This window comes from Varanus komodoensis, unplaced genomic scaffold (genome assembly GCF_004798865.1).
Source record: "Varanus komodoensis strain SLA01 unplaced genomic scaffold, ASM479886v1 scaffold3, whole genome shotgun sequence".
In the NCBI taxonomy this organism is placed as follows: Eukaryota; Metazoa; Chordata; class Lepidosauria; order Squamata; family Varanidae; genus Varanus; species Varanus komodoensis.
In genome coordinates this window covers 48941784-48967069 of record NW_025335761.1, presented here as the reverse complement: position 1 = coordinate 48967069, position 25286 = coordinate 48941784, and positions in this window count along the sequence as shown.

Below are 25286 nucleotides of genomic sequence, written 5' to 3'. Positions count from 1 at the left end.
GTTAAATCAGCTCAGGGGAAGGGAAAAAAAACTTTTAAGCACTTATGGTATTATATCTGAAATTCCATCTTCTCTTCTCGGCCATATATCAACATCCTGTGTATTTGGAAAAATAAGATCTGCATTGCACAGAAATATTTGCATTGTAAGAAAAAAGGGAGTAAGGTATATCACTTCCCGAGAGGTTTGGCATGTGTAAATGGTCTCTAAAAAATCTGCAATCAGCCAGCTAGGTGGAGGGGCAAAAGGCTGAAAGGTATAAGACACAGCTAGAGAGTCCTTGCTCAATTTTTAATTCAGAACCAGGGTATTTTGGATACAGAATCAAGGCGAAATGGATCGGTGAGAAGGAACCGCCCTTGACAAGAGAGATATGAACATTATGTATAATGTTTCTTATAGCAGAGACCCTGCTCAAACTTTGCATACCTGTAACTCCCAGCAAAATCACTGGCACCAAAGTGTACAGCATATACAGATTGTTTCTATAGATTAATACTTTCAGCATATGTTCTTCTTTGATGAAGAGCAGGGAGGAAGGCTAAATACACTGATCATTTCAGATGAACCTCCAAACAAAGCAAGAGTTTCTTATTAAAACATGATGTGGTTTCAGTTTCTTGCATTTCAAAGAGAAAGAAAGAGAATTTTGTGCTGGGAAGTTACTAGTTTGGATGAAATTTAATTTTTTTTTTTGGAACAACTTGGGAAAATGCCAAGTGCTGGGAAAATTTTAAAAAGCAGCAACAGCTACAAGCATGTACAAAAGAAAAAGGAGAGAGGAAGAGGAAGCTGCCATATATGCCGTGCACTTGGGCTCCTTCTGAAAACTTCAGTTCAAAGGATTTTTATCATTCTAGTATAAGTGTTTAGCCTTTCAAAGTGCAGACACTCTTGCAAATAAATATATTCTTGTTGTACTTTCCCAGCTTGATAGAAATCTGTCTCAAAACCAGTTAGAGAGGAACAATGACAACAACCATCATATACATATTCTGCTTTTTCTCCTTGCCCGCCTGCCACCACTAGCACCAAATGCACACACCATCTCTATGACAGCTTCCAGCTGAACTCGCCAGTAAGTCCAGTTGCGACTTGGGATAAAGCAGACGGCTAGCTGTGAAAGAGAAGTTGATCCAAGAGTATAGATTCCCTTCTTGCTCACGCCAGTTCAGTTTGGGCAACTTTTCTCAGAGCAGCACAGAAAACTAGGCAGAGATTCATATGAATTTTACCAAGGAATAATGTTTTGGTCAGCTCTTGCCGTCATCCATTCCTTGGAAACAACAAACTGGGCATGTCAAATGCTACAGAAACTGCCCATTTTTAGTCTGCCCCCAGATCTCAGTCGCCCCCTGAGATCGGCGGGAGAGGCCCTTCTCCGGGAGCCCTCCGTGAGAGAAATTAGGAGGGTGGTTACTCGGAGAAGGGCTTTCTCAGCGGTGGCGCCTAAGTTATGGAATGCGCTCCCCAGAGAGGTCCGCCTGGCGCCGTCGTTATTTGTTTTTCGGCGCCAGGCTAAGACCTTTTTATTTAAGCAACATTTTAAATGCTAAATACAATTGAATTTTATCTGGCCAGGGCGGCTTATTTTATAATGTGAGTTTTAATCAAGATTATTTTATATGGATTTTAACTTGTTTTATCTATGTTGTAAGCCGCCCCGAGGCTTCGGCGAATGGGGCGGCATAAAAATGTTTTAATAAATAATAAATAAATAAATATGACCAGGCCCCCAATTCCGAGCTTTAGAATAGGGACGAAACCTGCTCAGACTGAGATGGAGGCTGTCCACTTTGATTCCAGCTCTGAACCTGAGCTGAGGTTTGGAAAGCTGCGGTTTCATGCCTGCCACTCATTATCAGGGGAAAGCAAATAGCAGCTATAACTTTTGGGGGTTGTCAGAAGTGCATTACATTAGGGTAAAATCCATTCTGTCTGTGTTTTGTGGGTTGTCAAGTGCCCTTTGTTCCATTGTCTGCTTGTTGATGGGAACAGGGTTTGTGCAAATGTATTCACACAGACTTGCATTCCTGAAACCATGCTAATTGCTCCAAGATGCCCAAAAATGCATATTTTCACACTTTAGCCTATGGAAAGAAAGCACATTTTGGCTGGTGTTCTCATTTTCTACATTTTTATGACTAAATTTGTGAAAATTATGGAAAGTAAAATATATAACAAGAAGTTGGTGAGAGCCAGTGTGGTGTAGTGGTTAAGAGCATGGGTCTGGGACTCAGGCGATCTGGGTTCTAGTCCCTGCTCAGCCATGGAGCCAGCTGGGTGACTTTGGGCGGTCACAGACTCTCAGGCCAACCTACCTCACTATGGAAAGGGGATTCTCAATTTTGCCAGAGTTGAAAAGGTAAGATCCTTCTTCCTTCATACCTGCAATTTTCAGAGCAATTTGCAGAGATGTGGAATGTGTCATGCCATCTTCTCTACCTAAGAAAGCTGGGAAGTTCCTGAAGGATAGAAGCAGGGTTAGGGAGTTATGATGATTGAAAACTAGCTTATGGCTTTTATTTCCCTTCATGAATTCTGGTGGCATGGGACAAATGGCCATCTCACATCCTTGCCTCCCCATTGAAGCACTAAGGTTGGATCCCCTGGTAAAACTTTGCTCTGCAGCTAGAAGGTAGACCTCTCAGGCACCCAAGTGCACTCTCTCCCTCCCGCTTTAAAGAAACAAAACCAAAAAGTGCTATTTGAAGAGATGACCCAAGCCCAACCCAGTAGCAAATCCCTGGCTTTGGTTCTAGTGGTTCTGGAAAGATGTCCACCTTGGGATAATCCAGAAATGTGTGGAAGGGGCCTAAGTCCACCCAGACCTTCTCTGAATCCAATGCACATCCATAATTATTTAGGAGCTGGCATGTTGTTAATGGATGTTGTAAAATGAAGGACAAATGAATTCATGCTAAGGGCTTCATTTACTTTATGAGCAGCATATGGCTTTGAAGCATACACTGTATAGGAAACTGCCTTAGGATGAGTCAAAGCAATGGATGAAAAATGCGCACCGTCAGGGATTTTTTTATCCAATTTGCCCAATTCACATTTTAAAGCACTGAACATGGAAAGCCATGCATTTCCAGTTTTACAATGCTTTTGATAACACCCACATGCCTACATGAAGATTTGAAACATGCACGGAGGGAAATGCATACATTTCCAAAATGTGCAGTAATTCTTTGTTCAGTAGCTGTCTGTGTCCCAGAATGCATAAAATTTTAAATATGCCCCCAATCACATGCATTTCTGTGCCTGGCAAAAGATAATAAACCCTTGCACAGAGCCAGGATGGAATGAGATTGGTGAGAAAACAAAAGCCCAGGCTGAGATCACGCCTGGAAGGTTTACCCATCTCTAGGTCCATCTTTCTCCATGCTGACTGACAGGAGGTCTCCAAGGTTTCAGAAAGGTCCCTTCCCAGTCCTCCCTGGAGAAGCTGTGGATTAAACCTGCAATTGTCTGCGTCCAGCAAATGTTCTGCCATGGCATGACAGTCCTTCTTCAACCAGTTCCTCAAGTGAAGTCCTTGCTGACATTCATTTGTGTGGAGCACATGTCTGAATTAGGTGAAAAAAATTCCGATCACATTTGCTTGTGTCCCTAAAAGCACGCTCTTTGCGAGACTAGGGCATTAGGTGGCCCTTCTTTGAGAAGGTCCATTGAGCACTGCTGTAGCCATCCAAATGCCTTGGCAAATGATTGCCAAACACACACACACACACACACCTTTGCAGATTTATATTGGCCCTGCCAATGATTTTCTGTTTAACTTGTAATCAAAACAACTCAAACCCAGTTACCGTTTGCATATCTGCCAAGCCTCTCAATTTCAGCAGTAGGCAGCAAGCTCTCAGGATGACAGCTTGTCTTTCAGATTCAAGCGGAATCTGCCAAGGCTCCACTACAGAGGCAACTGGTAAATTAAATGCCAACAAGCAAGGACATTTATGTAACTTTATGCTCTGCGAATGGAGAGACATCACAGCCCTCTTTGGTTCTAACAGGGGCTTGGTCTGCACATGCCGGCTTGTTGAGCAATGAGTGGCTCAGCCACATGGAACACGGACGCTGCAGACTCGGGATAAGTCTGCACACTTTTCATGCTGGAAGGCTGAGCCTCAGCTGAGCTTGCCCTACTAGCCAGAAACAAACCCCGTTTTCATCCACTTTTGAGGCACTAATATCTAATCCACGGGAAACAAATGATAAAATGGCTTCTTAATTGTTCAAAGCTGTGCTGAAGACTAAATCCACTGGATATATAATTATAGGATTAATTTCAGGCATTCACATCAATATGCAGACTGAATTTTTTTCTCCGAAATTCACAATTCTCTGAATTTTAATTTCAGTTCTCCAATCGGACCTTTGCTTAATTAACTAACCAGATAAATACATACTTTAAAATTTAAAGGATGCGTAAAATCAAACATACAATATGGGGGTGTGAGAAATTGCTTTTACCTGACACAGATACTAAACATGTGGGTATGAAGAGAAATATGCATGCATTATATATGACTTTTTATGCAATTTTTTTTAAAGTACAACATTTGAGTCAAACCAAGACAAACCAAATATAAGACTGGAAAATGAGAAATGGAACAAAACAGCTTCGGATAAATTCACCCATTCCTAAGCATTATCGATCATCAATATATTATTTGTTGGATCCAAAGCTGTCTTGTTGGAACAGAATGATACATTTGTGTGCTCAAGGCAGCCAGTGGAAACTTGCCAGGGCTTACAGCCCTCAGTTCCAGACACCATGCTATGCTAGAGACTCCGATCACACTCAGGAACTGCTCTAGGGCACAGAGGAACTGAGACTGGGCAGGAAGTGGCAGCGATTTCTATTGCGCAAGAGGAGTTCCACTCGTGTGTCTGGAGTCCACTGTGACGAAGATACGGGTGAAGATGGTGATATGTTTATGGATATACCAATGACTGGTGCATTGCAGACATGGCAGAATATGCATGTGTTGAAAGTGGGAATGAAACTCAAATACTTTGGCCACCTAATGAGAAAGAACAACTCACTGGAGACGACCCTGATGCTGGGAACAATTGACAGCAAAGGGAGAAGGGGGTGGCAGAAGGTGAGGTGGCTGGATGGAGTCACTGGGGCAGCGGGATGGACTCTGAGGGATGGTGGAGGATGGGAGAGCCTGGAGGAATTCTGCCATGTCTGTAATCATGGGTGTGTGACGCATTGGGCACAACTTTGTGACTAAACAACAACAAAAAAGTGGGAATACATTAAGGGGAAATGAGCAGCTGTGAAATCTCTAAAAGTACCTGGGACTGGTTTTGGATGTTTGACTTGGAGACTCCCAGAGTGGGAGACAGTTCTAAGTAAAGCTCTGATTTTATATTTTCAGAAATCAAAGTAGGGGAGAACAATCATCCATGGTTTTCCCTTTTCTTGTCCTTAGCAGCCCTCCAGGCAGTTACAGATGCCACATCACCTCACCGGGCAGAGTCCAGTTTTGCTGTTTCCAAATCTTCCTCTGGCCATGTAGACATCATGTAGACTGGGACTCGGGCCGTCTGGTTTCTAGTTCCCACTCAGCCACGGGGCTCCCTGCGGGACTTGGGACAGTCACAGAATCCGAGCCCAACCTACTTCACAGGGTTGTTGTTCTGAGGATGAGATGGCGAGGAGAAGGAGAATTGTGAAAGCACTTTGTGTCCTTTGAAAGGAAGGAAGGAAGGAAGGAAGGAAGGAAGGAAGGAAGGAAGGAAGGAAGGAAGGAAGCCAGCCAGCCAGCCAGCCAGCCAGCCAGCCAGCCAGCCAGCCAGAACATTCCTGCCTGCTCTTCCCCACTTCCTTGCATTTTGTAACATCTTACCTGATGCTGAGGTAAAATAGAACAGCAGTAGAGTTGAAAGGGGTCCTTAAGGCCATTGAGTCTAACCCTTGCTCTGTTTTCACAAGTGGTCACCCATTCGGCCGCCGGCCTGAACCTTTCCAGCTTAGCAAAGCTGACTTGGCATGCCAGCTCGATGGATTGCTACAGAGGAAGGTCTCCAGAACTGGAGCTTTTTGTGATCACTGAGTTGACCTAATACAGGAAACACACCAACATGGAGTTAGGTTTTTTTTCTTACGGTCGACCAAGCAACTTTGGTTAAAGACTGACAACTCAACGGAGAGAGAGCTCCCCCATGCAAGAGCCTAGTTGGGAGTAGCCAGGGCTGGGATGGCCCATTCCCCAGGATATTATGTCCCCCTTATCGTGTTCAAGATTTCTTATTCGTACATGGAATCTTTCCAAGAATCCAATTATCACACCAAAGATCAGGGCTGAGTCCATCCCATCAAGCCCCTGTTGCATGACCAGTCCCATGCTATGCTGACTTCATGTAACCTATAACTTACATTCTGATTAGTACTAAGATGACAGTAATCACATGATAAGTTTCCCTACAAAATTGGGTTGAGGGTATGGAATGCCAGGATTAATCTTCCTTCTCCAGTGACTTTGGTGGGCAAAAGAATGGAGAGGCTGAGATTCATTAGATTTACATCCCACTTTTTCCAATGAACTCAAGGCAGCTTGCAACGTTCGTCTCTTCCTGCTCTCACTCTTATTTCCACAACATCAGCCCTGTGAGGTAGGATGGACTGAGAGTCTGTGACTGGCCCAAAGTCACTCCGTTATCTCCATGGCTAAGTGGGGACTAGAACCCAGATCGCATGAGTCCCAGACCTGCACTTTTAACCACAACACCACACTGGGTCTCCACAAAATGTCACCCTGAGGCATTGTAAAGGGCGGGATACAAAAATTTGGAATGAATGAATGACGGGCATTCCTTCCTGTGCATTGCTGTGGTGCTGTGGCACAAATTGGGTGGCACACAAATATTTTAAATAAATAAATAAATAAATGCAATTCCCTTACAAACCACCCCCACCATTATGTAATGTGAGGTCACACTGTTACCTTGACAGGGAACACCTTGGTTTAAAAAAAACAAAAAACAAAAAAACAAAGTTCCCCTAGCGAGTTCTGCAGGCTGCCATCTTTTAAATCCGGAGTCCCTTAGAGCAATGGTGTATCATTTGTTGTTGCTAGTCGTGAAGTTGTGTCTGACCCATCATGATCCCATGGACCACATTCCTCCAGGCCTTCCTGTCCTCCACCATCCCCCGGAGTCCACTTCAGCTCACGCCGACTGCCTCAGTGACTCCATCCAGCCACCTCATCCTCTGCCGTCCCCTTCTTCTTTTGCCATCTATTGTTCCCAGCATTAGGCTCTTCTCCAGGGAGTCCTTCCTTCTCATTAGGTGGCCAAAGTATTTGAGTTTCATCTTCCGGATCTGGCCTTCTAAAGAGCAGTCAGGGTTGATCTCCTCTAGGACTGACCGGTTTGATCTCCTTGCAGTCCAAGGGACTCGCAGGAGTCTTCTCCAGCACCACAGTTCAAAGGCCTCAATTCTTCAGTGCTCAGCCTTCCTCATACGTATGTATGTATATAAGCCTTCTGTATATACAGCATGTGTATATAGTGTATATAGATACGGTGTATATAGATATGGTGTATCATTACAGTAACCCAAAACTCCGTTTAAGCTTGAGTGCCTAAACTTTTTGCCCTTTCCTTCTTCCTCCCATTCCCTTATCCTTGCGTGTCATGTCTTTTACAGTCCAAGCTGGAGGGCAGGGACTGCCTTCTTCTCCATGTAAGCCACCTGAGGAGCCTTTTTGGCTAGAAGGTCAGATAAAAATGTGTCAAATGCATACTTTTTTTCCTGCCCTGCTATAGTATCTGGTCAAGCAGATGTGTTTTTACTGCTTCAACAGACTGCATTATTTCATCCTATTTATTTTAAATGGTTAGATCCTCTCTTTCCATTTCTTGAGAAACACCCAAAGTGTCTAACAAAAGCAAAAATTAAAAACAACCACAGCTTAGAATGAATTAAGAAAACACAGATGGAGCTGATAAAATCAACTAAACCAAAAGCATGAGAAATAATACTCAACAGCTGAAGAGGCCATGGTCCTACAAGAACCCAAACAATTTTTTCAAGGTACATAAGTGAACCTTTCGCACTTCATTAAAAAGCATAAACTGTTCAGGACATGAAAATCCTAGAGATATGCCTGGGTTTTGGCTGAAGACCAAGCCAGACTGGGCTCCTTCCATCCATTACTTTCTGAGATGAAGAAAGCTTATTTCAGAAGTGACCAGAACTGAAAGCAGTCTTTATCAGACGTGGGGTTCATGAGCCACCTTTGGAAAGGCAGGCAGTGTGCTTCCCCCACATGTTGCTTTTGCTTCTTCCTGAATCCATCGAAGAGGAGAAAGGGCAGTGGAGTTGAGTGCCCCCACTGAACTTCCAACATGTTGTACCAGCACTCACTAATCTTCATGCATGGAGAAAGTGCCATGGAGGGGCAAGATGGTTGCCTGTCCAGAACCACCATAACTCTTTCAGTCATTCTGAAATTCAACTGGTTGTAAGCCTAGGGGTACCTCTTTGCTGCGTACCCTTTTCATATGAATTAACCCTCTCCCCAAAAATAGAACACAGTAGGAAGGGAAGCATATCATTCTCTCCACCAAATTTCAGGACAATACATTTCAGTAATGTGATCTAGTGTACCTAGCCTTCCAAAACTTGAACTTTTCTTACCTAGGAGTACTTTTGATGCCTGCCATTTTCAGAAGGAAGACTTGCAAAGAACATCAGTGGGCAAACACAGCCTGTTCTGGATCCTCTGAAAATGTACCTGTTCTTTTTTCCTTTGAAATTTGGCAGGCATCCTTGTCCCAGAAGGGGAAATTACCCCAGCAAATCCCATCCAATTTTGCCAAAAAATAAAATAGGCATCAGCAGTTGCCTTTATGTATTTATTGTCAAATGAAGTTATGTAACACAAAACCTACTGCATCTATTTTTCTGAAATCTCCTCATAAAGGTCTGTTTTGTTTGCAAATGTCATCTACTTGTGGGGTGGGGCAAAATATAACTATTATTTTAAATTCCATGATAATCAGTGGAAGGCTTATAACTTTAAATCTTCAATTCTTGGCTTGGGTTTGGCTCCTAAGTTGAAGCAAACAAACTCTGAATCAGTCCACATGAAATTGAGACACTTTGAGAAGCACAAATTTGCATCCTAAGTCAAAGCTTGTGGTTGCTACACTCTCCATCAGGTACATATTGATAATTAAATGGAGCTACTAATACATTAGTGTAGGATGTAGCAAGAGGTGTGATACCGCAGCGTAATAACTAAACACCAAATCAGATATTAACATTAATGCATGGCTGCTTCCTTCTTCTTCAGGAGCATCTAGTCAGGTGAGCTACTGGCAATGGCAGAAGTTCTAACTGAGAGTCGCCAGGTTGGGGAAGGCAAAGCTCATGGAGAAAGTGAGTTCCAATAAATAGACCCACTGTGGTAAGTGATTAAGAGTGCGGGGCTGGGACGTAGGAGCTCTGGGTTCAAGTCCCCACTCAGCCATGGAACTAACTGGGTGACTTTAGGCCAGTCACAGTTTCTCATCCCAACCTACGGCACAGGGTTGTTGTGCCGATGAGACTGAGAGAGGAAGAGAATTATGTAAGCCACCTTGAAGGAAAAAAATTGGGATATAAATATAACAAATAAATAAAAATTATGCATGGCAGACCGTGCCGATTTGACTAAGAATGATTGGATTTGTAGTCCAATTTATCTAGCTAGCATCTGGCTGGAGAATGCTGATGGAGGGGAAGAAGCAAACGAGGCTTTAGCCATGCTGCCCCACTATCTTAAACATGGGACTGAGAATACTGACCTACCTGCAAGCAGAGATGCAGAACCTCAGTCCAAGGGCCGCGACTTGGCCTTTGTTCTTCCCCACAGGAACACACACCCTTTCCCTCATACACTCCCCTGTCCACTGTTTGCTTGGCTTTTCCTGCCTTTCTCCACCTTCTGAAAGGTCAAAATGCCTCACCTAAGTCTGCACTGCTTGCAGAAAGTGTTCTGAGCTGCAATGCATTCATATGAACAGAAGAGGAGGACGGGCAATGGCCCACCTAGCATTCTTCTCATGGTGGTCAACCAGCTGTCCATTGGGTCCCTCCAGCGGGATGGGAATGCAGCGGAACCACTTCAAGTTCTCCAGCAGCTGATGCTAGTATGAGAGACTGGCCCCTTTCGCCTTTGGCCCCTCCCCTTTCACCTGGTGGCCCCCCCCAAGAGCCCTGCTCCATCCTGGAATGTGGCTCCTGAAGGCCTCTGCAGACCATCCTTGGCTGAAAGGGGTTCTTCATCCCACCCTTAAAGAATTATTGGTCCTTGTGCTGAGCCAGGCAATGGGCTAAGCAACTGCTCATGAGAACCAGCATGACACAATGGACTGAGTACTGGGTCCCAGTTCCCACTCCCCATGAAGTCACTGGGTGACTTGGGGCTAGTCAAGGACTCTCAGTCTAACCTACTTAATAAGGTTGTCCTGAGAATAACTGGACGGGATCACCCAGTAAGCCACCTTGGGCTCCTTGCAAGGGGAAAAAGGTGGGACATACATGTAATATAATAATAATGTACTAATAACCACAATAGATGATGACACATTTCTCTGTTTATACCTTCAGCCCTTCCCCATCCCAGGTGCTAACGACATGCAATCTAATTTTAGCAGCAGCCACTGCTAAGTTTGCCACCTGTTTCCTTATCTCTGAATAACAATTTTCTGGGGGAAAGACAAAGGATGAATCCTTTCTAAAGCTGGTGTGGCCTATTTGAGTCTGAGTATCCATATACAGAGGGCAATCTGGTAACTCATTTGTCAACGTAAATAATTATAACCAACCTGCTACATGGTAGAAGTGTGTCATGAAGGAAACCTGTAATAATATGTGCTACGCTTCATCATAGGTGGAACGAATTTATGTTTAGCCCTGGACAGCGGCCTTGTACATTCTAATGTCCATTGCCTACGGTGTACACTGATGCTTAATTCAGAAAGCCGTGGCAGAGAAAATCATGCAACCGTTGCTATAATTGCGAAAGTGGGGCATAATTGCTGAAACACCACCTCGTGCACTTTAGTACCAAACAAAGATTCAGTGTAATTTGGGACGCCGTGCTGTTGTCATTGAAAATCCATCTGTATTAAAAGAAAAGAACAATTCCGCTGTTTTCACAATCCAAGTACTTGAGAATATTTCAATAAATGCATTCCACAGACTCTTCCTGCTAGAAAGATGGAGAACTGCTCAGTCCATTTCCTTTCTCATATGTCCCTATATGGTTCCATTAATTTGGCTAATCAATAAATGTATAGATGAGAATAAGACTTTTAAAAAAGGAATAGAAATGGCCAATTCACGTATTTTCTGGAAATGTTAACAATAGCCAATTACGATGTTGCTTCTGCATGTAAGTCTGGATGAAGAGGGAAAAGCCCAAATTTCTCTGTTTTGGCTGTCTGTGAATAGAATTTTTTTGCCTGCCAAGAGTTACTTCATTTTTCTTTTACTAGGAAGAACCGGCATGAATGTGTGCAGATCTGAGTGCATGTGAGCATGTGTGTATGGGGAGAATCAATGGAGTTTGATCCCATTTGGCAAAGTGGCTGGGATGATTTCATTTAAATTGTTATTGACACTAAAACTCATGTTGATTAACTACAGAATGTCGCCACAGCTAGTCCTTGTGCAGACAAGACCAACTAACTCCTATTAGTTGCTGAACGGTTGGGTCTAGCTAGCATCGCTAATGATCTTAATGGTACAAGTAGCAATGTTAATATTGCGAAGCATAAATAACAGTACTTGACATAAATATGTAAATCAATGAGAAAATGCACCAACAGTGGTGAGTCTAATGGACAGGATAAATGATAGAACCAAATGATGAATTTTCAGCAAACAGTTTTAGTGGAATCTATTTCTGAACTAAGGAAAAAGCGTCTGTGGCCAGCCGGGGGGAGGGTGTGACAGGGGGCCAGGGAGAAAGGCATCCTTTATCTGGGCAGAAGCAGGGTACAAAAGCATTAAAAATTAACAGGATGTTTCAAAGAATTGAAGAGTTTAAAAAAAATACAAACCCAGAAGAGTGAACGAATGTAGACTGGGCATCCTGACAAATGTTTCATCTGCCAAACTACCTAAGAATAAAAGGGAATCGGCATCATAACTACTCAAGAATTACTCCGATATTGCAAGAGCTTTTCTAATAGGGGCAAGAAGGGGCCGTTAAACAAGCACCTTTTTATTTACAGTAATTTGGCTGCTCCTGCTCTGTGAGCCTTTCGAATGAAGAAGGTGGGAAACTTTGATGTTCTTTTGACAGGAGCTGGTTGTGTTGCGTCATTCTGGTAATTGTACAGAGACATTCCGCTGTTGTAGTTGCCAGATGCAACTACAATGATTAGCAATGATCCTTCTCTCTCTCTCTCCTGTATTTTTATTTTTATGCAGTCACAATAAAGCTCAAAAACATTTATAGTTGTGCTTTATAAAACCGCTCTTCAGAAAAAGAGAAACGATAAATTAAAATTAACCACTGTTATTTCAAATGCACGGGGCTGAGATGTGTTTAGCAAGGGGAGGGATTGAGAGTGGAAGGGCTGCAGCTTCATTGGCTACATTTAGCAAACATTGCAAAAGTCTCTCACCATTTTAGAAAGAATTTTGTTTCTACTGATTTGTTCGCCATTCTCGGCAATTACTTCCATTTTTGGATGTGGGTGTTTTTTTGTTTGTTTGTCCCAATAATTAATTACCTTCAACTGAATCATCTGTACCTCTTCACAGTGTTAAGGTATCCTTGAAGGATATACACTTTTATGCTATTGCATGTGCAAAACCAACTAGAGTTAAAAATGCAGGCTAAATGTTGCCATCGGGAAGCCCAAGACAGGATTTCCCATATTCAGAAGGATACTTCAGAAAAAGTTGGCTTAATACAACAGTGTGACAAGTAGTGCTGAAATTAGAGACAACTTTTCTACTAGATTATAAAAAAAGAAAGTCAAACAGCTAACGATTTTTCCTTGTCAATTAAGAGTTTCTTTCAGGGGGAAAAAAATGCAACGGCTGTTTACCTGCCAGTTTCAGTCCTACATTTTGTTACTGAAAATAGTGGCATCAGAACCCATCAGATGTACAGACGGGTAAATATCAATTATATTGTGAATCTGCAGCATCACTTTGCTGAAACTGATCCAAAATCAGAATGTGCATGTGCAAACACAGACCAACTGCAAACTTGCTTTCTTTCCCCCCAGCCTCCACCACATACCCCCAGACCATGTAGTTTTTCAATGTGGGAAATAATTCATTTAGCTCAAATTGTATCTTTCTAGGGAAGCCATCTACCAAATTCCAAACCTTGTAACAACTCCAGGAAAGGTAATGTTCAATCTAGAGCTGTACATTTTTATTCTTTAGATGTTTTGCTCCTTTTCTTATTCTTTTAAAAATATTTAGTTATGGAATATGCAAGAATATCTCAAGAGCTGTGGAAGAAGATTAAAGGAAAGGGTTAAAGGATAAGAGATATTTAATAATAATAATAATAACAATAATTTACTTAAGGCTGTTTTGGTGTCTGTGTCTTTTATATAGAGCTGCTGATTTCAGGGTAGGGGGAGGGGAGGTGGGTGATTAAAGGGTTAATATTCAAATCAGAAATTTGCAAGGCCTGCATAATGGAACTGCCACCCTGATAACAATGGGAATTTTTAACAATATCGAGCCTTGTTAGCAAGTGAGTTACAAGCATTGAGGGCAATCAGTGTGTCTTGTCAGTTTCTTTTTATCTACCATCTCCAACCGCCAAGGAACCCAAAATGAAGCACTTTGGAATTATCAATTTCAGCCACATTTGCATAACAAAGCCCCCAAGGAAGCGGCATGATAAATGTGAAGGACCCCTCTCGGAAAAGGAACTGTCAACCGCGCCCCGAAAGATTCTCCGACTGAGCGCGTTCTCTGGAATTGTAGTCAGCGAAAATAAAATGAAAGCATTAAAGAAAGTCATTCTCTCAGAGAGAGAGAGAAAGGGAGAGAGAGAGAGAGAGAGAAATCTCCCCCCCCCTTTGCACAGAGAGAACTGGATGAAATGACATTATGCATATGAAAATGTCCAGAAAGATGTTTGATTTATGTATGCATTAGATGCAAATTCCATTACCGCACGCGCGCTGTTGTGTGATTTGGCTCTGAACACATCACTGCCCTGATCAAATCTGATCTCATTAATTCCGACAAGGAGAGAGAGAGGGAATTGAGAAGAATTTATGGCCTGGACACTTGAAAAGAAGTAAATTGTAATTCTGTTTAAAGCTGTAGCAAACCTTTTAAACACCTTTTATTATAGAGAAAAGCACTTAGTTTTATAACATGGTTAGAACTTAATCTTGTTCTAGTAACTTCTAGTCCTCATTTTAAACAGAGAGAGAGAGAGAGAAAGGGAGAAAGGATGACCTTGTTTGGGAGGGTGGGGGAAGAAATGAGGAAGAGGGGAGAGGGAGAAGATCTTGTCTTACTCAGAAATCCTCCAGAAGCATCACCATAATATAATCAAAAAAGACTTATTGAGTAAGTTAATAATTGCCTGACAATTCAGCATCAGTGGCATGTATTAGTATTAAAATAAAATCTTTTCCATGATTCCTTTTGCACAGGGTCTAATAAATTTATGAGTTGCCTTTTTAGAATTGTAGCTACATTTTATGCTGTATATGTTTTACATTATTATTATTATTACTACTACTACTTCTACTACTACTATTCACAGCAATTCTTGTTTTATAAGACTCATGCCAAAGTTTTAAGGGGGAGAAATCCCTCGAAACAAATGCAGATTCCCCCTTTTTTAGTTCCTCTTCATGGTAAAAGGGAAGAGATTATTCTTTACAGTGATAACTTTTTTCATGCTTCTAGAAAATACCTTATTTTTTCATACGACAGTCAAACCATAAATGGGTATGGAGGAGTCTATATTTACTGGATACCCAAGACCAAAAACCGAAATGTTGTGTCAGTATATTACTGCAGTGTAGGATCATCATTCACCCCCAATGTCCATGAACCCCAGAACATCCTAGATTTGTTTTCTATAATACATCACACATTTAATAAGATAATGTGAACAGAAAAAGCAGGAGAAGGAAATTCTTTAGATTTCTTTTTCTTTCAGGCAGGGGAATGGAATTGGCAAAAACCATTTACAATAAAGAACTTTCTGCAAACTTTTCCACTAAGGACACTGACCGCTTCTCTTGATAATCTACTCAGGACGAGTATTTGTTGATAGAATGTCAGCTAGACATCATCAGGAAATGTCCTAGATATTATGCAGGCTAGTAGAAAAACTAGATTCTAAGATCTGCCTTATTAGTAGATTGTGTCACTGTTATTTTCCCAATAGATTGTACAGAATATTGATTGGTATTCCCCATACCACACCTCCTCAAGGATGGGTAATGCAAAAGCACAGCACGGAAAGGTTTCCTTTCCAAACAACAAACTGTCATATGGCAAAAATGAAAGCCATCATATGTGTAGGAAATCCTGCATATTTTAATCCTGGCTAGGGCTGAAATTTCAGCAGAAACTAACCACTCAGTGGCTTGCACAGGTACCTATGAATGTAGACATGTGACACAGCACATATGAAACATTTCATGCCTTGTCCTTCCCTCCCCTTGTACATATGTTGCATGTTTGCAAAATTCACACTCTTAACTATAGTCAGGAGGAAATCTTGTACTTAAAAATATACCTGGGAAACACTTCAATAACTCCCAACCCTCAGTATTGATAGCACTGTTTGCGAATGAATGTATAAACTGCACCCCTATGGCTGCCAGTTGCCCTTCGAAGAAGAGAGAGGGAAGTGAAAAGCAAGAAGCAAGGCAAAGAAGGTGGGGAATGAAGGGTACCATTCACGCCTGCCTTCCACTTTGAGGGAAGCCAGAAGTGATGAGAGGGGCAGTCTTCGGACCCAGAAAACACAAGAGGCTAGCCGTTCATCTTCTAGCTAATCCTTCTCTCTCTCCCTCTCCCTCTCCCTCTCCACAGATATTTAAAAATCAAAACAACAACGAGAAAACCAACTCTTATCCCCCAAAAATCCCTCCTCTAAACTAACTCAGTGGAGATGCTCGTTAAGTTGCAAGTGCAACTTCAGACTTTGAAACTTTGAAATGAAAAACGACTCATGGTGTATTTTTTGTGACTCATCGCCACTTTGCTAAACAATACTCACGCCGCCTCTTTTTTCTGGAAGGGCTCCTTCCAGCCCCCTCAAACTCTCCCCCCACTCACACCCACTCCCACACGCACACACATTTCTCCAAGTGGCTTAGACACCATGATTAAGGTCACGCCGTTTGTTCATTACTGGCCTGGCTAATGTGATTGAATCTGAACAATACCTTTGAACTCCTTGGTTCTGATCTGCATACTAATTGATTCCTTTGTCCTTGGTAGTGACCTTGGCAAGCTCTCTGCCACTCTGAGGATGTCTGACCAGTTTCTGGTATTTTTTTTTTTAAGTTGGGGAATGTTGAAAATAAAATTAAAAAACTTCTAATTTCATTCACACTTATCTATAGTCTTATTTCCTTATTCATCCTTGGAAAAAGCAAATCTGTTACTCCCTAGCTCCCCCTGCATGTATTTTTTTAAAAATGACCCTGAAAATCAGACAGTTTAGCGTTTAACCCATCACCATGAGTGGCTCATGTAAGGAGTACCCTTTTCAGAATCATTCCTTGCAGCCTGTCGTAAATCCTTCTGCCTGCCTTGCAGACAGAAACTAATTTGTTTTCCACTAATGTGAATATTTGAGCAATATAATATTGTAGAGTTTTTTCTGGGGGGTCCTTTTGGGAAAATAAATTTTATGTAAGATGAGTAACCTTTAGATAACTGAGGTAAAAGTTCTCCACTTCACAAAAGTAGCATGCCTTTGTTTATTCTCATGATGCTGGCGTGTCCAGCGAGGTTCCCCCACCCCGCTCCAAACGTAACAGGTTGGAGAGCAGCACAAACTTGTAGAAGTCAGGGCATCATCTGGGCATGGGAAAGTAACATGCTTCCAGGAATGGTCTGCAGCATTTATTTCTAGACCTCGGTGGCTTACACCATGTGTTTCTCTAGAGCAATACAATTCCTAGGCAGAAGAATTTGTTCAATTGTACCAGCATTTCTAGAATGGTGACTGAAACAAAGAAAGCAAGAAAAATCTGTTAGGGAAAGCTGCTTCTCTGACAAGAGCTAGTAGCATGACTTGGTTCTCAGAAGAGACGGGATTTATCTCAAGAGACATGTTGTAGCAGCTGGGAACCCTTGTTATGTAAAGCAAATGCCTTATAGTAGCAGTTGAAGACTGAGAAGGAAGGGTGCAGGCACCAAAATGCAGACGGCATAGGCAGAAACTAGCCAGGGACTGTGCCTCTCCCCCCTCCCACACACACACACACACACCTCTATTCAGGGGATTTTTGCATGCAGCTGCAGGAGGCAAGCTTGAAGCTGCACAAGAGGGTATATTCTCTCCACCCCCACCCCTAATTTACCAAATTCGGAGAAGTGTGAATTTAAAGGAGAACTGACTTTTGGTGTGTGTACAGGTTTGAAAGTGAGAAAATAGATACATTTGCATTCAAATGTGACCTGAATGAATTTCTCTCTCATCCCTACAGCTCATATAAGTAGATGTTGAAAGATGCCCCAAAGGAATTGGGAAGAAGGAAAAGGAGGGGGCAAGGTTCCTCCACCACCTCTTTCTTTTCTTCTTCTTTTCCTTCCCTTTTCTGTTGTTTGCAAAACAAGCTCCTTCTTATGCTTAATGCTGCAGGTTGGGCCTCCCCAAATTCACAGGCATCACGTGTGACTCACCATCTAGTCCCAACCTGCTGGTTCTGGGCCTGCCATCAGACATCCTGTGAAGCTTAGCAGCATGGCTAGTGGAAGCAGACGCAGCTACGGAATGTAAGAGCATTGGTAGCAGCTGGTGTCAGATGGGGCTCCGGACAAAGAGCATGAGATGGCATTTTGGCTGATGGGGTTTATGTATGCAGATGCGTGCATAATGAAATCTTCCGGGAGACGGCAGGGTTCATAGCAAAGTGGATGACTCGACACAACCGAGGCTGAGATCCAATGCACGCGCTCAGCTGGGAATAATGTCCACTGGACAGAGGGTATTTATTTCTGAGTAAACATGCACAGTCATTATGACTCTCTGTGTGTGTGTGCACGTGAGAGAGAAAGAGAGCAACTAACAAAGTTAGTTAAACCAGCAAAGAACACTGTCTTTAATAAAGGACTGTTTTTTAATTAGGACCAGGAAAGGATTGCAAACTGTTCTTGCACAAGATTTTTCTTCTCATCCAGTGCATCTTTTAATAGCGTACACGTCTCTGATTTTGTAGCAGTAGGAAAAACATTGTTAAAATGAATGATCATATTTGAAATTAGGCTGCCCAACCTGAACCCTGTTCATTTTCTAAATTTCAAGTATTAAACTTTCATAGAGAAGAGAAGAGAAGAGAAGAGAAGAGAAGAGAAGAGAAGAGAAGAGAAGATGGTTTCCCATGATACCTGAACTAAACAAGAGAATCGGCCAGATATATTTTCCTTTGTTCTGTCCCAGCTCATTTTTAGACCCCTCCCATGCCTCATATCACATGTTGTCATGGGAGGTACAGATATTGGGTAGGTATTCAAGAAAGTGCAACTAAGACCTACTGATTCAGTGACAATGGCAAACACTGAAGTACAAGGCAAGGATCAATTAACAGTCCCAGAAAAGTTTTTCATAGTTCTACCTCTGATTTTAATTGAGACATTATGGTATTGAAGTTATTTTTAATTGTGAGAAGACATATGGAGCAAATAAGTCAACAACCAACTATTTAAAGGAATAATTTACTTCCAAGAGATGACTAACTTTCATCGACTGAAGCAAGTCATAAATATGATGTTGACAAAAGTATTATTTTTTTGCACATTTTTGCATGGGAAATATATGGCATAAAACTGAGATTTTTTTTTTTAAGTGTCATACATCGTGTAGCACTGTGCATAGATAGCTTCTTGAAATTCTCTACCCTATTTGTGGGCAGAGAAATTAAGGAAATAATTTCAGTTAATTTCTTCAGTGGGGAGAAAAATTTTCAACTGTTTCTCACAGATAGGCCTCACCATTGGTACCAACTTGTAGAGCAGCTTCTTTCTTTCTCTCTCTTCTCTCCCCTGTAATATTTTGGCATTTTATCCTGCAATAGCCTCCACTGTGTTGGCATCCTGGTCTCCATTTTATATCCACCAGAATGCTGGCATGAAGACAGCAAAATTGTCTCCAGTTCCAGCAGGCAGAGCGAGCGCTGAGCCAAAATCTGACCTCCAACTTCCCGATTGCTTTCTTCCCAAGTGAAAAAGGTTGATCTTGCCCTGCCTCATCCTGAGGGTACTTTAGCATTTAGTTTTGTGCTGAGCTCTCCTTATCATTGCTAGCCTCCAGGCTACTTGCACTTCTGGATCCAGAAAGGTCGTAGGGGAGGAATGATCCTGTGATGACCTCCTCAGGACTTTTCCTGAAGTGTAGAAATCTGAGGTGAGGCTGAAGAGAAGATTGTAAAATTAAAAACAGGACTTGCACAGACTCCTAGACCACCTCCTAAGTAAGGCAAACAGAAATTCGAAGGGAACCTATGAGACTTTCTCCAAAATTTATTGAATGCTTTTCTAAAGCAATTCCTTCTTTCCCAAATCAAATGGGAATGGCCAAAACTGTGGGAGTAACTTGCAGCACAGAATTAGTATGACTACCCTATTACAGGAGGAGCAAATACTTAGAAGATCCATGGTGTTCTACCAAGGGCACAGCTGACGTCTCATAATGGCAGTAATGGAGAGACGAAGAGCCAGCAAAGCTTCGCTTTCTTCCCTTCCACTTCCCTTCCCACTTCTTCCTCCCACAAACTATGGTCCACTCTGGTACAGGGGAAGAGGGGAGGTAGATCTTTAGATGTCTAGATCTGTAGCATTCTGCTCATGGGCCATGTTGGCAGCTGCTTCTGGGAGCTGAAGTCCAAAACATCCACCCGCCCACCTCTGCTCCAGAGTATCTGTGATTTGTAGGCAGGGCTCCAATGAAGTGAGCTCCACTATGCAGAAAGGATGTTCTGCACTCTGATTGAAAGCTCTGGCCAGTGGGCAGCAGGGTGCATGCATACACCCTCAGCAGGGATGGAGATGGTATGGAAAGAAGGCCCCAGTGCTAAGAACATAATTTTTGCTTAACCCTGGGATGATGGGATGCAGCAGAAGCCTGCATGAAAATCCATCATAACCTGCTAAACCATGTGTTTAGCTCTTTACCATTTTTCTCCTACAAATTTCAGGTGCTCTTCAGATATGTTGGAGAGGGGTATAGTTGGCTCCCAACATGCACAGCTGGTCCCTAATAATCAGGGCTATGGGAATTGTAATTCAAAATATCTGGAGGGCACCAGGGTCCTCCAAAGACTTGGGCAAAGGTATGTCCGGCAAGGCTGAAATCCTGGAGGTCATACTTTCATTATTGCTTCACTACTGGGGTTGCCGACCAGGGGAGGGAACAAAAGGCAGATCCAGCCAGGATGCAAACTGTTCCTGGACCCTGGCAATCAAGTGATCCCAGAGAACCGATCCAATGCTACCGATGGCTCCACAGCATTGCTTGAGTCTGGAAAATTGCTGATTGCAAAGGAAGCCACTGGACAAAACTTGCAGACAATCTGCCTGCCATCTACCCACCCACCCACCACATGCCTCTTCTTGCATATACTTGCTAGCAGTGGACTGAAAAAAATATTTCAGTGGAATATCAGAGCCTCTTTTACATTAAAAGACACTCTGGGACTTACAGAAACTCTGAGACTTATAAAAGTCTCTCCGTGTGTTTTACTCAAGATAGCATGTGACTTACCACACTAGGGATGGCCACACACACACACACACACACACACACACTCCAGCAAAAATGCTACCTCATGACCTTAAGATATAGTGCCACTCAGATACTTTGCTGGGCCTTTTGGATGGGATGGGGGAAGAGATTAAGTGTGGAATTGGCTTCTTAGTATGAACCATGCTTCCCCAGTTAGCTGGCTTACAAACTTTGTGGATGTCCCTTTTCTTCTTTTTTAATGGCTGCTGCAGTACTCCTTCTGTATCACAAAGCCAGCCTAGCTGTTGTGAGCTAGGCATTCCCTTCCAGCAAGATGGTCTCTCCAGCACCTCTTGTAAGCATCTTTATTCTACGTATATAGAAAACTCTAAGCATTCACAAGCATCTGAGCATACGCAGGAGATGTGTTGACTCCTCTCTGCTCCCCTTTGCCCAAAGCTTTGATTATGAAACCTTCAGGGCTGGTCTCTGGAAGGAGGGGTGCTGTGGAACCAGGCGCACCTGTGTTCTGCACTCTGAGCCCCTAACTGGGCCACCCTGTGGCTGTGCTGGAGGACCCTCGGGTCCACATCTTCAGGAGGCTGGCATTGTCTATCCAAATTTCCAAATCTCCGCCCTCGCACAGGCAGGAGGCGGACAGGGCCCCGTGGGTATCCTTGAGCTACTTTCATCCAGAGCAGGCTCAGGCTGCCATTGCAGGTGGGAGTCTGTAGGTGTAGCCCATCTGTTACAACAACCATTCCATCATCAGAGTGTGAGCGCTGAGCCTGGTCTGATTCAGCCAACTCCCCATCATCTTCAGAGTCTAAGCTATCAATCCCACCAAAACAGGCCATTTCTTGTGTGTGTCTAGGAAATGCATCAGAGTGTGCACACACAACATCAGCTGGCTTGCTTTAGCACAAAAAAAGACTGTTGTTAGAAATCTCTTGTCTTGATCTTGGGAGGAGAAATGGCAAAAGACCAGCCTTCAACAGGCAACTGACCAGAAGAATGTAAGCAAGGTGCCCTCCACTCGCTCCTCCCAGTCAATGAAGGGAGGATCAGAAGTGCCTGTGCAGGTGGCATTGATCTCTCAAGGGAGGCACATGAGCAACGCAACGCCACCAAGACACACCATGTGCTTAGGGATGTGCAAATCAGTAAAACTTCAGTTTGCCAAAGTTCTCCGAGTTCCTTCCTGAAGCTTGATCACACTGCATCAGATTATACACTGTGACTATCATGAACATTTTGTGGGTATTTTTGTGTGTATTTTTATGAATGTGTGCATCTTTGAGAAACACGTATTCCTTTCCCATTGACTGAAATGTATTCCTGTGGAAACAATCTTGCGTGCATATTGTCAGAAGCATTCTTTCCCATCAGCAAAAGACATGGCAAAGCTCAGAAATCTATGGACTTCAGCTATGGCTTGTGTTTGAGTCCATATTCAATCTAGAGAGTGCTAACTAGATAAATTCTGATCAAAAATGAATTACAATGAATTTCTCATTCCTAACTGTCCCAGTGTAGCATCCTTTACAGTTTCAATGAGAGTCTCACAGACTGGGGCCATTACTGACCCCAGTATAATAATCATACCTTCCTTAATTATTGCTAAAAAAATGATTTGCTTTGTCTTGTATGGACTGTCTCTAACAGCTTCTCATGCGCAGTGCATATGGGTTGTGTATCACTTAGTTCATGAAGTATCAAAGATATTAAAGGGACTCTGAATGAATTAAATGGACCCCTAGTGCTTATTTTATTCAACTGACTGAAAGGGAGCTCCTGTAACTTGTCCTTTTGGAGCAAGGGTAACAAAATGGGGATCAAACATGAGTGCAAATGTTTCATTAAATGATCACTTGCCCTCATTGTTCAGAAATGTACAGAATTCATCCCTGCTCCACTTGATAAAGTTTCTGCCCCTTCAGTATTTTCTGCTTCTAGAAGCAAATGATTATGCTTTGACAGGAACTGGGTCATCGGTAGGAGAGTTCAGAAGAAAAGGTGCTGGTTTGCACAGATGTTGCAAAACAGGGAACTGTGACCTCTAGTGGAATAAAGATCCCAAATGTTTCAAGAGGAAAAAGTGTTGTGAACCGCCTAGAGAGCAAATTTTTCAAGAACAAATGTGTTGTGTACCACCTGGCTATTAGGCAGTATAGAAAAGCAAGAAATAATTACATAAATTTATTCAGGCCTTTTCTTTCTGTAGGCACTGGCATAATCTTGTGAGCAATTTATATGTTTTAGCGACAAGGACAACATGTAATCTAATACATTAAAGCTTCATGGGTTCTCCAAGAGAGTTCAACCATGTCACCTGTGACATCACTTCACTAGGGATGAAGGAATCTGCCAGGTTTGATTCGGCTCAGATCCTTGTGTCTTTTTACTGTCAAAATTAAGTTTTTCCAACTAGATTTTTCATTAGCTTGTACCATCATTATCGTCTAATTGTTTGCATATAAATGCTAATATATTGTCATGTTCATTTCTCCTAATGCCCACATTAGGAGGTAAACATTTTTCCAAAATAGATGCATTTTTAAAGTTGTTTTTCCCAGCAGAATGCATTTTGTGTGCCCTTTTCATGTTTGTGTATGCTCGTCCTTTATTCATGAATTGCATTGCAAAATTCTAGAAAGTGTGTATGTCTTAGAATTTGCATTCCAATTAAAACATCTCTCACCTACCCATGCATCTCACTTCGGATCCAAACCCTCGGTCTTCAAGCCTTCGGTACTGTGTTCAGCATAGATAGAAGGTGTAATATTATGGTCGTAGCCAAAATTAACACTGAGTGGATGTGGAAGCGGATGTTTGAATGCATGGAAAATGTTATCACCGCCATGGCAGAGCCATATAAGCATCCAAATTTGGAGGTTTACATGCACTCTGGGCTCTGTGTGACCCACAGCAGAGGTGATCTGCACAGCTGCCATGCCTTGCACAAGGTTTTTGAGCACTGGGGAAAGAAACATAGAAACAGAGCTAGTCAGAAGGGGTCTCCCGGGTCATCTAGTCTGACCCCTGGCTCCAGCCGGCTCCGCTCACGATTTGCCATCCTGAGAAGTGGAGAAGTTACCAAAAGGAGCAATTAGAACATTCAAGGGGGCGAAACCTCTGAAACAGTGCCAGCATCTACTTCTTCCTCACCGCGGGTTAATAAATCATCAGGACTGCCAATGGCAAATGACAGTGAGGATCATATGAGTTGGTGGCTGGTAAATATCCACCTTTGCTCCTTCTCAAAAATGGCAGGGACATACAGTGTAGGGAGTGGAGGGGAATATGAAGTGGTGTTATAAAATTATGAATGATACAGAGAGAGTGGATAGAGACTGTTTTCTCCCTTCCTTTGGGCTTCATACTGGAATAGAAAGGAGTCCCTCACACACAGCAGTGGAGTGGCAGCAGTTCAGGGCGGACAGAAAGGAAATACTTCCAGTAACATATAATTAACTTGATGGCACTCACTGCAAATGTGAGGGCTGAGAGCTTCAATGGGTTTAAAAGGAGATCTGGTTAATTTGGAGAAGCCAGTTCTTTCAGTGGTCATTATTCATGATGGCTAAATAAAGCCTCATATTCAGAGTCAGGAAGGCTTTGAAGAATGGGAATCGGAGGTGAGGAAGTCCAGCCCTTCCTTGGTGGTCTGTTTCAAGGGATGAGAGGAAAGCTTTGTCTGCAGCTCAGCCAAACTGTCCCTTTATGGGAGATTTCCAAGAGTATTTCTGCAAACATTCCCCTTGTCTGCCTCTTCCCTTAAAGAAAGTCATTTTGCCAAACACTCTCTAAATATTATGTACCAGTTTTGTGTGTGGCAACAATTTAAGGAACTGCGGAGGAAGCTACTTAGTAGTCAGACAACCACTGTGGCAACTAAGGATGTGCCAATCCGCAAAAGTGGAACTTAGCTCTGTTGTCTGGTTTCAACTGTGCCTGCCTTTGCTAAGCCGGAAATATGTGGCCCTGAAGCTGGCTGGGTGACCACACGTGGCAGCAGAGCAGGGGGTTGCTCTTAGTGGTCCTACTGGGCCCATCCTACTCTACGCTTCAGTTCTATTTAGCTTCCTCTGTCTCATGGCCACGTCAGATTGTAAGCTCTGTCCTTTTTCTTTTCACGCACATATCTTCCACATGTACACATCAACTGTGTGCATTGTCTCCCATTCATTGAAGCTTGTTGCTGTAGATTTCTCAAAGGGACCACTTTTTCCTGCACATTTTTCAAGTCTACACATTCTTTGAGTGCATAACCTGCAAATTTCATCACACTCTCAGAAAGCGCTGGTGTGGTACAGTCCTGGATTGGGACTTCTTAATCCTAGCTTCTGATTCTCATTCAGTCATTAA